General features: G+C 41.0%; 1 protein-coding gene across 1 annotated transcript in view; it reads left to right on the top strand.

The window, feature by feature from the left end:
* The first annotated feature begins 8,250 nt into the window (after positions 1 to 8,250).
* The window catches only part of NRG3 (neuregulin 3), a 221,736-nt gene continuing 219,751 nt past the window's right edge, over positions 8,251 to 10,235 (top strand). The window contains exon 1 of the mRNA XM_058671601.1: positions 8,251 to 8,319. The gene's annotated coding sequence lies outside the window, so the exon portion shown is untranslated. The remainder of the gene's footprint in view (positions 8,320 to 10,235) is intronic.

Genomic DNA, 10,235 nt, shown 5'->3' with positions numbered 1-10,235 from the left:
CAAGCAGCAGAGCCAGAGAGCACTGCCAACCACAGGACACGCATCTCCCCCTTGAACACTGGCATCTCACATTTGTCATAATAGATCTTGTATGCACTGAAAATTGGCTGTAGGACATTTAATCAAATTGACATGAAGCAAAATTTCATCCATCTATCCCCCATCTGTCATAATTACCTCTAAGGCCTTCTGTTCTGTATTAGTACCGTTGTTATTTCATAATTTCTTACATGACATTAAAATCATAAAGACCTCCCTGCAAGGGCCACCATATTATTATTTTTTCATTACAGTAAAAGTAGACTTTTTAAAAATTTTCAGATATAATAAAAATGAAAGCCAAATTAACATGGGTTCTTCAGGCCACCGAGCTCTGCGTCCTACATTGAATAACAACTTCCTGCTATGTAATACTTTTAGCTACTGAGGATGAAATAGAGTTCATGAGTAAGTAGGGCAGAAATCTCTATACGGAGGCAAGCTTTCATTCAGGTTGATGTGGGAATGCCTCAATCAGATTCTCCTAGGATGAATTCCTCATAATTGTGAGCTAAATGGCTTGGTGGGAATGGGCTGCTAGCTCCCTTGTGCTGAAGCTGACCGAGGGAATGTTTATTGGCCAGAAGTTCTCAGCACTTTACATGGTTGCAAGCACCTTGTTGGTTAGTAAACACATGTCATGTTTTTTTTTTCTTTTTATCATCTTTTTTCTCTTAACACCCCCCACTAGGAATCATTCACAAAGTAGTCACTGAATAAGTCACACCTCCTTGGGTGGTCCAGTTAATTTCAAGTCCGCACCTGAAATCATGGCATGTGAACAATGAGCAGATGGAGAACAGGCCTCTTTGTATTCTATAATTCAGACTTTGCTACAGAGAACATTTTCACACAAGTCCCTAAAGCTTTCTAGTTGAAACGCCGGGTGAAATGCTGACAACTCTGCCCAAGAAAGAAATGTCATTGGAAGGGACTGACACAATGGTGTGGCAGACAAGTCTTCTGGCAACACTGCCTGCATCCTGTATGGGCTCCAGTTCTGATCCCAGCTGCTTCACTTTCAGTCCAGCTTCCTGCTAAGACCCAGGAAAGCAGCAGAGGATGGCTCAAGGCCTTGGGTCCCTGGGATCACCTGGGAGAAGCAGAGGAAGCTCCTGGTTCCTGCCTCAGGCCAGCCCAGCTCAGGATGTTGTTACCATTTGGGAAGTGAATCCGCAGATGTGGGATCTCTCTGTGTGTCTTTTCTGTTCCCTCTGCGTAATTCTTTTAAGTAAAATAAATAAATCTTAAAAAGAAAAAGGAACATCATTGCAACATCAAGTGACGGTTGCATCAATCATGGAATTTGTAATATATTTGAAACTATTGATGATACTTTGGAAAACTTTTGCGATTTGGTTATTTATACATTGTTTGATCATTAATTTACAATAATCCAGTTCCAAATTCCCCTTTATAGTTGACAGTTCTTTAGGAAGGGTATATTACAGACAGTGTGTAATTTTAATACCAATCAGTTAACTTAAAGATCTTGCTGTCTTAATTAGTGCTCCGTTTAAATAAGACTACTTAATTAAATTCTCAGTTCAGCTAAGAAACCTTACACATTAATCAGTGTCACAATTTTCTTCACAGTCAACCTAGATGTCACTTGCAGTGTTGAGCGGCTGGAGAGAATTCATTCTAACACCATTAATAACTCTTGAGTCAATGAATCCAGGGTGCAGCTCCTTAGCTAGAAAGTTTCGGATCCACTGGGCGCACAGTTGCTATACCGAAAGAGTTCTGCTTTGGAATTCTGGCTGCAACACTTGCCATCTGATTGACACGGAAAGTTATTCTGCCTTGCTGAAATTCATCCTCTGTTTTTGTTTATTTGCCAATGACTTTTTTTTTTCCTCTGGTTTTGAGGATAGGCAGCAATTAAGAACATTCATTATCTTCTGCCCCACATCTCCTCAGTCTCTCCCCAACCCCTCCTTTCCTGTTAGTCATCATCATTTCACTCTCTGTTTCTATAAACTGAACACTTTCAGTTTTAGATTCAACAGAATTGGGGATCGTGCAGTATTTGTACCTAGACCTCTCTCTCGTTTTTTAAATGCATTCATCTGTGTATATTCACTGAGCTTGATTTCAATTGTGGCAATTATGAACAGTGCTGCAATGATCATGGATGTGCATATATATGAAAAAAAATGGATTTCATTTTCTTAGGGAAAAAAGCCCCAAACTAGATTTTGGATCAAATGGTCCTGTTTTTAATTTTCTGTGCAACCTCCATATTGCTTTCCCTGGTGTGTTAGCTCCCTATGAGTGATGTACAGCAGAAATACACAAGTGATTCCAGTTATTGATAATGCCGTGTATGCTGAAGGTTTGCTTCAAGAGTACATATTGTGCTTTTAGCATAAATAAGTTCACGATGTAATGCAAATGTAAATTTGCTTGGCTGAGCCGTTTCATGGTGTCCAGGTATTTCAGAACATCCTGTGGCACACCAAATATGTTTATATTTTGTGGTTATCAATAAAGCGTCACTCAACAACAGATCCAGGAGTGGAAGCTAATCAGTGCTGCAAACAACCTGCTTCTAAAATAGGAAGTTAAAATGCCTGATGACCTTTGCATTTTCCCCAGCAAAGGCCTGACACAGAGGCCAAGGGGCATTGGCAGAACACAGAAAATACTTGGAGACATTGTTTCTTTTTCCAATCAGCATGTGGCAGGCCCTTTAAAATTGGCAGACTTACCTGTTACTGACCGAAATCTGCTTTCTTGTAACACCAACAATGTAATGTCCATTTTCTAGTAAAAAAAAAAAAAAAAAAGGATTTTTTTTTTACATAGTGAGCAAACAAACAACACAGTTTACCTGCCTCCATTTCCCCAGGAAGCTAATTGATTTCTGCAAGTTAGAATTCTATGACTAGAATTGAGGTCTTAAGAATACAGTATCTTCTACATAACATAGGCACAGCCTAGGCATTTTCCAGGCATGAAAGCAAAGAATCACCCTGGCAGGATCCTTCTTATATACTTATTTCTCTTTATAAATTATGTCACCTCTTTGTAAATACAAAGTCAAACATCTCTAGACATGAAAATGACGCAAACAGAGCTCTGTAGCATCTATTAGGTATGTCCATTATTTTTCCTCCTTCTTGGTATCATTACCGTTTTATTTGGGTTGCTACCGAGTAACAAAATTATTGACTAATTTGCTTGAAGTATATTCACAAAAAAGCCAAGGGCAAAAGCCAGAACACACACCCATTGAGAAGGTACATTCTTCATCTAGATGTGCTGGCTGAACTATTGATGTGACAAACACGTCCTTGAGAAAACAGAGCAGGAACCCAGAAGGCAGAAGCTAGTAACAAGACCAAGGTCCTGTAGTGAGTCATGGAGCATGGAGTTGATTGAGAAAGAAGAGAAGGGTATTTATTGTTCTATCAGTAGGACACTTTTGTGGTGTTTGTTTCTGTTTTGTCCTGTTTTGTTTTCCTAAGGGAAGAAGAGGGAGAAATTGAACCATGATGTCATCTGGAGGTTGATTACGATTAAGAGTTCGTCAATGTTCAATCATAGTCACTCATTATTAGCACTAACGTAGCAAAGGAACAGACTCAAAAGAGTAAGCTGGCACATGAAAATTGCAAAAGATGAAAATGACCTGCAGTCATGGGAGGGTTGATGGCTAAGGCCCATGGATTTTGCTGATTTCCTCAGCAAAATCAGCCAATGGCCTGACCACTTGCTTGTTTCTTTTTGAAAATTTGCTGTTTATTTGAGAGAGAGAAGAGACACAGAGAACCCTGTGCACAAGGTTAACATCAAATGCTTGCATCAGTTATCAGCCAGACGGGGCCAGGCCAGAGTCAAGGGCAAGGAAGTCCAGCCAGGAACCCAACTACCTGAGCTATCACTGTGGCCTCCCAGGGAACACATTAACAGGATTCAGGGGCAGGAATTAGGAATAAAGCCTTGGCACCCACTTTTGGGATCTTATGCTCAATGCCCTGAGTGTTTTTGGAAGGTTCTTCCTGATCTGTGGATGGTTTTTGCTCACCGCATCAGGCAAGGCAACACATGTTATATTTTCTTGCGCTCAGTATTAGTCTCTTCTCTAGTGTAAGATTACATTTTTAAAAAGTTTTCCCCCCAAATGAGAGAAGGGATTGCTTGTTATCTCTAGTTAAGGCTGCACATGAGAATGAGGTGAAGACAAAGATCTGAGGCTCAGAAACAAGAATAGCTGCCTTTGAAACGAGGCAGCTGCCCCCCCACCCCCCACCAGGAAGGAAGGGACCAGGCGCCTCTGGAGAAAAGCATGCACTGACTACTGACTTGGGGAACTGGGTTCAGAGAATCTCCTCCATGACCAGGGGCCAATCTCACTTAATCCACACTGTCTCACTGTGTTCACCTCTTCACCCGCTCACCTCCGTTTTGATATTATCGCCTCAGTTATGCATTTCCCAAGAGCCTTTAAAATTTACAAATGAAAAGCAGACATATCAAGAACTCACTGGTTTTTAAATCGGCAAGTCCTTCACCTTCACGAGACAAACACGTAGACTGTTTTAAAGGTTTATTTATTGGACAGGGAGAATAACAGGGAGGGAGAGAAGAGATATCTCTCTCTTTTTTTTCTTTTGAACATATTTTTGCTTGGCTTCATGATATAGTTCCACAGGCTCTGGGGTTGCCTGTGCCCTTCCCCAGGGTCCCTTCCCTCCCCCTCCCCAATTGATTTCCCCTCTAGATTTATAACGGATGTCCTTCAGGAGAGGAGATATATATATATATGTCTTCTATCTACTTGTTCACTATTAAAACACAACAGCCAGGGCTGGACCAAGGCTAAGCCAGGAAATACCTGATTACTATCTTCCCAGATGAATTAGCAACAAACTGGGACAGAAATAGGGTAGCCAGGATTTGAACTCCTACTGATGTGGGTTGTGGGCACCCGTAAGAGGCAATTTGACTTGCTGCACCACCACACCCTCCCCAAAACACCTAGAATATGGACCTTTTTTTTTTTTTTCAAGCAAAATGTCTAGTTGTTGCAAGTTTAGTTTATTTGATGGCTATTTTGCCTTATAAAAGAATTCATTCTCTGTTCCCAATGAGTTATCAACTCAGGCCAAATTTCCTGTCTTCAGCAGACTTCCTGCTCTCTTCTTGTAGAGGCAAAAGTTACCTGGAAAACACCTGAGTAAATATACCAAGTCTTTTTAAAAATTTACTTTATTTTTATTGGAAAGGCAGATTTTTAGAGAGAAGGAGAGACACAGAGAAAGATCTTCTCTCTACTGGCTTACTCCCCAAGTGACCACAACGGCCAAAGCTGAGCTGATCCAAAGCCAGGAGCCAGCAGCTTCTTCGGGGTCAGCCACAGGAGTGCAGGGTCCCAAGGCTTTGAGCCATCCTCAACTGCTTTCTCAGGTCACAAGCATGGAGCTGGATGGGAAGTGGAACAGATATGGCAGGTAGAGCAGAAACTGGCACCTATATTGGATTCCAGCAAATGCAAGGTGAGGATTTAGCTACAGAGCCATTGCTGCAGGGCCCATGTCAACGTTTAAACGACTCCGTGAAGCGAGGGTTTTGAAAGATAAAAAAATTCTGAGACTGGAAAGTGAACAGATTGAACAGAGCTTGTAAAGCGATGCAAAATAGGAAAATTTATAACCAACCTAAGGCAAGATTTGCAGTATAAAAATACATTGATCATTAAAGATGAGATATACACAGTTTAATATTGTTAATTCTGAACAAATGGAAACACCTTATGGTATGTGAATTGTTCCTGTTTCTGTACTTTCACATAAAAAATGATTTTAACAAGCATACAAAAATATTCTCCACAGCCCACAGACAAAAACTAATCGAAAAAGCAATGCAATATTATTTCTAGAAAGATGTGATTGTTTCTAAGAAGGCCCATCAAACTCATTCCATGCCGTAGAAGTGTATTTTACAACCTTCTTCCTTTTTGCTTCTTGTTTTTAATATTCTGGTAAATTCAGTGTGTTTGCGCGGCATTACCTGCTCACAACATTCCTTTTTCACGTTTAGATGAGTCTGAACTTACCAAAGTGATGTACGTGTGCTTTCTAAATGGGAATGTTAGTGTGCAATTCTGAAAACCTGGCACCAATTGGCAAGGAATCCTGTCTTCTTTGCCAAGACAGCAGGGTATGTGCCACACCTGGCCACACACCCTCTGAGGGTTTTCCTAGTGAGAATTGTCCTGCTCTGCCACCATCACACTTTATTATCTTCAGTGCACAGATAGGAAGATGAAAGGCAGGTGCCTGCTATGCAATTTTCCTGATACCCCATGAGGTCTTCACACTTCAGGGTGGGCTCCTGCTCAGGCCAAGTCAGGTTTACATTCAAAAAACTTCAAATCTCTTTTCTTATTGTCTTTTCAACACAAAAATGGGATAATGCATTTGCAGTATGGAAGAACACTTAGAAAGCAAAGCAAAACAAAACAGAAGCCCTTTTCCTTAAAAGCTCCTATCTTCCCAGGATACTATTTTCACATTAAATAAAGATACTAAGAGTGAAGTGCGCTTGAAATCTCCCACATACGCTGGAAATAAAATCTCCAGAAATGCATGCACACGATAAATAGCACAAACAAAGGCTGTAACTCATCATTATGGGAAGGTGGAAATTAAAGCACTGAGTACAGGTAATCCTGAGTCAGGGCAAGTGCACATCAGGGCAGCATTGAGAAAACAGGAGTTTATTTTTCGCAAATGTGTTTTTCTCTTGTCTTTTTTTATTTTTTCCTTTTTTTTCCCCCCATGATAAAACCAGTAAGTTGCCTACTTTATTTCAACTGCAATACATGCCTTGTTTAAACATGATGAAATTGGGTTTCTGCTTCCACAAATTCTTTCAAGTCTTTTGGGAATCTGATGTAGCTATGTAACAGGGTTTTGTCCTCAGGTTACCGGTACAGTTGCCAAATACATTTCCAAGTGCCAGGCTTTACAAGGTGCTTAAGATAGCCTGCCTGATTACCTGAGTTCCAATTTGGCTCGCAATAAAAGCTAGAAAAATCACTGAGGAACTTTTCAGTGTTGCAGTTCGGGCTGTTACAGACCTTATCTAATAGTTGATTAGAGTCAGGAAACAAAGCACACTCTAAGCCGAGATTCCACACCATCCCCAACCTTGTCTCTAGCAGAACGGCTACTTTGAATGCTTTTGCCAATTTCATACGTTTCTAACAGCCAGAGGATTGTTTCTTAAATCTGATTTTTATGCCAGCAGCACAATTTCCTCCTCTGTTAAGTAGGACGGATTCATCCTAGAAGCAACAATGGCTGTTTCCTTGCCTAACTCGAGCATGACAGATTAAGCTTCATGCAGACCAGTAAATGCCATCTCCCTACTCTAACACTGTTCCGAGGTACATGAAGCCAGCCAATGGGCCACTGCCTTCAGGGGCAGCCCAACAGGCCTGATGGAGGGAGCTGCATGCAGGCCAGAGTGGGTACTAGCAGGAATCAGGTGACATGCCTCATTGAGGGTGCTTCCAGGCAAATTCCTCGCCTCCAAATGGGGCCGCTTCAGAATAGCTGTCTTGTCCAATGTTTGGCAGAAAGCAGGCACTTTCCACGTTTGCCGAATAGCAAAGAGAAACATGTGAGCCTAGTAACGGGTGCTTTTCAGATCTTGCCAGATAAAATGCTGTTATTCCTGGCAAAGTGGTGTGGTGACACGGACTTAAAGAGTAGCTAAGGAAAAAAAAAATGGAATTGACAATTAACAGAAGGGTGAATGAACTAAGCAGTAGCCAAAATCAGCAATTGGTCCACTATATGAGAAAATGATTTTTTGACTGGCAAAACGACATTCACAATATGTATTAGACTTCTAGACACTTTTTAGAGGCCTGCGCGTGGCATGAAGAGAAAGAAACTTGCTCCCAGAATTGGGAGGAAAACCATTATTCGGGTAGCTGTGAGGGACAGCTTAAAATGCTATTAAGTTTTTGCTCCTCAGATATCAGATACAGAACTCTGCAGGCATAACTGGGCTCTGTTCATTCTCTTGCCACAGAAATAGAATCTGCCTATTGATGTCAGAAACAGACTGAGCCCAACAGCACAAAGGCATGACTTGTACTGTCCTCACATCTGTGTAATTGGAGGCTATTATACTTGACTCTTTGGCAACTCCATGAGTGTATTTGTCATTTATTCCCTTTCTGCAGGTGCAAAGAAGGCTACCAGGGAGTCCGTTGTGATCAATTTCTGCCGAAAACTGACTCCATCTTATCGGATCCAAGTAGGTCAAGCTTTTTTTTTTTTCCTCCTTCTCTCTCCTGCTGGACGTAGGCAGCCCTTCCCTCTGGCAATGGTTATTAACTCAGCTGAGGCTGTATTTTGCCCCTGTGGCTTTGGGTCTCTGAAAGCTGCTGAAGTCAGAGGCTGATGACAGATGTCCATGTTCAAAGTGTGCTCAATGCTAATACACCCCACTCCTCTGCAGCCATGGGCTGCCTTCCAGTTCCCACATTTACTCTCTGCTATGACCCCCCAGGGGGTCGTCTCCCACCCTGCCAGCTCCAGGACACAAGGAAAACTAGAAAGAAATAACCAACCCTATTATTTATCTAAAAAAGTGTTGTGAAAACTACAGTATCATGTTGGGGTTTGTACTTTGGCTGGTAATTTGTGACAGTGCTAAGCCTTTGAATGTTTGCTTACTGAAGCATGGAAATACATAATCTCACACAAGAACTTTTCAAAAATCTTTGGAAGTCTCAATTTGAGCCAACACAATTTGCATATCAGCATTTTCTGTCCTAAGGACAAATTATTTTTTTCTCCATCATGAAAGAAGTTAATTTGCCACTGAAAAAAAAATATTCCCAGTCATTACTTTAGATTATATATGGAGTCAAAGTAACTTTCCATACTAAATATCCCAAAGCTGGTCAAATGCGAAATTTTTACGCGATCTGTAAATAGTCAGCTCTTCTGACAGCTGCTACAATTGAATCGCTACTAAAGTGAGGGGGGATTTTATTGAATCGGCAGTTTAGTTCAGTGAGGATAATGACAAGCAATTCTAAATCCTAAAGGCAATGCTACGGCTTTCTGAATATGGAAGCGCACGACACAGACTTAAGCAAAATATTCTGCATTGACTAAAACAAAAGTTGCCCTGCCTTTTAGCGTGCGGTGACCATGCGTTGAACAAACCCTGCTACCTTTTCAGAATATCTTTTTTCATTCTGTTCCATCTGCCTTTTCCATGTAAATGGGAAGTGCTTTAAAAAGCCAAAGTTTCTCTGATGTACTCATTTGGTATTGGCTGGGTAAAGTCCTCTGTTCTAGGCAGAAGTGTAACTCCTCTGGAGGAAAGCTCCATGCATGTCCAAAAGCTAGCAGCCAACCCAAGATCTGTGCTTTAGAATGTGGGCAACTCCAATGCTGGTGGCAGGAACCTTTTGTATGTTGTTTTGGTTCAATGTTATCCGCTTCCTAAGCTACTATTGGAAGCGTATCGTTGGAACATCAGGAACTTTGCAAATTGAGACCTTTTCTCTTCTTCCCATCCTTTCTTCCTTCCATTTTTTTTCTCTTCATGTTTATTGTTGCTTTGGCTTCTCTTTTTCTTTTTATTCCTTCCTTGTGTCTTTTCTTTCCCCCTTCCCTCCTTTCCCTCCCTGTCGGTTGTTTGCTCTCTGCCTTTTAGGCTTCCTTCCTCCCCGACTCTATTCTCCTTTTTCCTTCCTTCTTTCATTTTTCTTCAGAGTGTCTATGGAGTGCAGGATACTAGTTAAGGCTTTGCATATGGTACACCATGGCTATAATAATCTCTTTAAACAAACTAATTAAACATTGCTATCCTGTTGAATATCAAGTCTGACACTGCAACAGTTGGCAGTGAGGCTGCCCTACATATTAGGCACTTTCCCATGGGGAAAAGTAAACCCATATTCATAGTGGCCATCCCTGAAAACTTAGGCCTTTGATGCATAAAAATAGTTTATACAGTTTTATTTGTTGTGGTAGCAGCATTTCAATCCTCCATAAATAACCAACAATGGGGTTATGTTTAACAAAATATCATATGGCACGTCTACCATTCTCAGTTAAATATCCATTAAAATGACAGCTGTATGAGATTGTGTTTATTACATAAAATCACAAAATACATTATTTGTATACAAGATTTCAAAAAGGATAGCCCTT

This window comes from Ochotona princeps, chromosome 13 (assembly GCF_030435755.1).
Source record: "Ochotona princeps isolate mOchPri1 chromosome 13, mOchPri1.hap1, whole genome shotgun sequence".
Taxonomy (NCBI): domain Eukaryota; kingdom Metazoa; phylum Chordata; class Mammalia; order Lagomorpha; family Ochotonidae; genus Ochotona; species Ochotona princeps.
Note: the sequence above shows the minus strand (reverse complement) of the source record. Positions and strands in the feature narration are given on the sequence as shown.